General features: G+C 38.6%; 1 long non-coding RNA gene and 1 pseudogene across 1 annotated transcript in view; both read right to left on the bottom strand.

Annotated features, from left to right (window-relative positions):
* Nucleotides 1–1,512: 1,512 nt before the first annotated feature.
* Nucleotides 1,513–3,359, bottom strand: part of LOC106001822 — an 8,346-nt gene continuing 6,499 nt past the window's right edge. Inside the window, exon 5 of the long non-coding RNA XR_001175859.1 lies at nucleotides 1,513–1,563. This is a non-coding gene — a long non-coding RNA (uncharacterized LOC106001822). The remainder of the gene's footprint in view (nucleotides 1,564–3,359) is intronic.
* LOC106001821 lies at nucleotides 1,564–2,719 on the bottom strand (annotated as a pseudogene).

Genomic DNA, 3,359 nt, shown 5'->3' with positions numbered 1-3,359 from the left:
TTCTTATAAGGACCCATATAATAGTCATCCCTGGACAAAAGAGTCCATCAACAATGAGGAGAGGACTCTGGAGGTAGGATCTTAAAATATTAAAAACAGCATTTTTGTTTAGATGCCTTTCTGAGTAAATATAATTTAAAATAAAGTAAGTATGAAACTGGGCACTGGTGGCCCATACATGTAGTCCTAGCTACTCAGGAGCCTGACATCTCAGATCATGACTCGATTCCCACACAGGCAAGTATATCTGTGAGACTCTTACATGGCTGCAATGGTAAAGCACTAGCCGTGAGCATAAAATCTAAGGAACAATAACACTGAGTCCCTGAGTTCAAGTCCCATTACTGAAATAAATAGATTAGTAAATAAAATAATTTATTAATCAACTAAATATAGCTACTCTGTGGCTGTACATTTAAGAGACAATTTTCTAAACATTCCAGAGCGAACATGAGATGAAATAAAGTCATATATGTTGATGCTTGGTTTTGTTATCAATGCCATGAGAATGTATCAAAGAGTTTGATCTAGAATAAATGAGTATATAGAATGAACTTTATTATTCCTGACAATTGAGATGACAGTTTGAATATCTAGTGAATGCAATCATGGATTGACTCTTATCTAAATGACAGGTGTTCACTTTTCAAAAAGGAAGATGAAGATGAGAATTTTTTAGTTGGATATGAGAACAGAACATATTTTGGGAATTTGACACACAAAATATCAATCAATAGACTATCTGCTGAAGAGTTTCCTTAAGACAATAAAATATATGTAGGGGTATCAGAGTAACATATAAAATATATCATTCAGTTTAGAGGACTTGTGAAAGGATTAAAAAGATGGTTACATTTCATTTCCATAGAGCTATTTTTTAATATTATTTGTGGCTTGGACAGTTTTATTTATTTTTATTAATGAGTTTTATTATTGTGAAAATATGTACAGAGGGGTTACAATTACATGAGCAAGGTAATGAAGACATATTTTTGAATTTTTAAATTTATTATAGGTATATTAAAAGTTACTTTGAGATGGCACATTGGCAGGTTTGATATTTTCTGATATTATGGATATTTAAAAACAAATTACCTTTCAAAGTTTTATCCAAAAAGAAGGAAAAAGGGAGGGTGTGGGTATCTTTCCATAGCTGAAAGTACTTAAAAAAAACTGAGAGGAAAAAATCTAAATAAGATATCATTCTTGATAAAGAAATGAGGCAGTTTCAAATTAAAAGTACAAGTTTAAGTAGTTTTCATAAAATATTAAAACTAAAATCACATGCATAAGGTATTTAATTATAAGAATAGCAGTGAAATTTAAACAGAACAGGATTTATCAATGATAAATAGGCATTTTTAGTGCAAATACTGCAGAAAAATTTTCAAAGCAAAGATCATAATCATTCTAATCTATATAAAAAACAATCTCAGTTCTTTAAACAATGTAGAGTACATCTGAATGCAGCCATTGCAATGAAATGCCAACTTAAAAATCTTAAGTAATGTACTAAGTTTTATGTCCCATTTCTCTCTTGGCAGTCCATGTTTTCAGGAAAATCTATAATGGAGCAGGAGATTGGCTGTGTATTGCTATCACTTGTTGAAGTTTTGCTTCGTTGGCTCTTCTACAATGGCAAATTGTTCTTTTTTCCATGAAGCTACTGAGAAAAATCATCTATTTCAGTTTTTCCCTCCGAGAAATCTTCAGCAATATTATCAGATTCTTCCTCAGCTTCATGTGCAGTGACTTTCAATCTTGCCTTTAGGCCAACTGCACTACAACTCTCACTCAGTTCATGTTGTCTCTGCATCTTCTTTTCAAACGTAGATTTCATTTGTGTAAGTAACTCATACTTATCTAAGACAGTTTGCCTTTTGGCTTCCAAACTGGGCTCCAAGAGGAGATTTTTCTTGCTAATTCCTCAATACTTTTTACTAAATCATCCTTGTCATTAATAATTTGTTTTAGTTGAGGTAAACTCATTCATATCTGTGAGTTGTGACACACTTAATTCTGAGAGTTCTGGAAATGCATCAGGGACATCTGGCATCTTTTACCCAAAACCATTTTGGTTTATCGGTGTTGGAAGTTTCCATTGTGGGAACAGGCAATGGCAGACTTGAAAGGACACCAAATGTAGGAGCAGCAGACTTGGCTGTTGTATAACTTGTTGAAGAAGAAACAGTGTCAGTAACAAAGAAGTGATGTTCTGTTAGCTTCTTGAGGAGGATATGCAGGAAGAAACGGAAAACACTGAGAAGCATAAGGAAGCAGTCCACCTGGGTTACTATACAGGTATGGAAATGCTGTTGAAGTGGGACCTAAAACAGGAGAATTCTTCCAAAACTCATCCAACAGACTCTGGCTAATCTTTCCAAGATCTGAGTGTATTGTAAAATTGCTTACTAATGGAGAGGTAACATATATTCCTTGTTTATCCATTAAAGGATGTCAGATTGGTGGATAAACACTGATCACTGTTTTTTCCTAAGGAAACTGTGGAGGAAGTAGTATATTAATGTTAATTGTCAAGTTGTTTACAGTGAAGGGCAATCTGTATTCCACATCTTTCTGAATTTCAGCTATACTGGAGTGGGAATTCTGGGGGACTCGATCAAGCGCTGCTTCTGCTGTTGGAGGCTGGTGAGGCCACCACCGGGGACCCTGCTGTGGAGAAGGAGGTGCTCTTGGTCAGGGGAAAGAGCCAGCTCATCCTCCTTGGGTCGCCGGGCCCAAGGCCCTAGAGGTTTGGGCCTGCTTCTCCCAGAGGCTGCCCGGCAGGTCTCCAGCAGGTCTCCAGCTACAGAGGAGTGGCCTGAAATACCTAAGGCCTGAGTCTGGGGGTGGGGGTGGCGGAGGGGCAGGTGGTGGGGCAAGCCAGAGGTGTCTTTTACCAAGCAAGCCAGGTTCCCGTTCCCCGGGTTTGGGGGCCATGACATAACTGGAGAGAGCTGGAGAGGGCAACTTGTTGGGCAGGACACAAGCAACCAGGATCCTACCCTTGGAGGCCCAGGTGCCCCAGACTGGCTAGCCAGTCAGATTGTAACCCGGCTGCGCTCTGCGTGCCTGGCCTCGTCCTACCATGAGGACATTTCTTATCAAGCATTGTTGCCTCCTCCTTTGTTTCTCCTTACCATCCCTGCTGCGACACTCCCTCTCCCCCATCTAGTGCCCTGACTCCTCCCCAAAGTTGTAAAGTTCATTTTTCAACTTAATGTCTTGTACATTTCATTGTTGCAATGGGTCCACCTGTATCCCTATTTAAACAATTTGTTTTTCCCTTCCCCTCCACAAATTATACCAACATTAACTACAGGGAAAACAGGAGTTATACCATGGGGGAGGGACACACA

The sequence above is a fragment of the Dipodomys ordii genome, unplaced genomic scaffold (assembly GCF_000151885.1).
Source record: "Dipodomys ordii isolate 6190 unplaced genomic scaffold, Dord_2.0 Scaffold455, whole genome shotgun sequence".
NCBI classification, from domain to species: Eukaryota; Metazoa; Chordata; class Mammalia; order Rodentia; family Heteromyidae; genus Dipodomys; species Dipodomys ordii.
The sequence above is the reverse complement of the archived record's forward strand: the minus strand, read 5'-3'. Positions and strand labels throughout refer to the sequence as shown.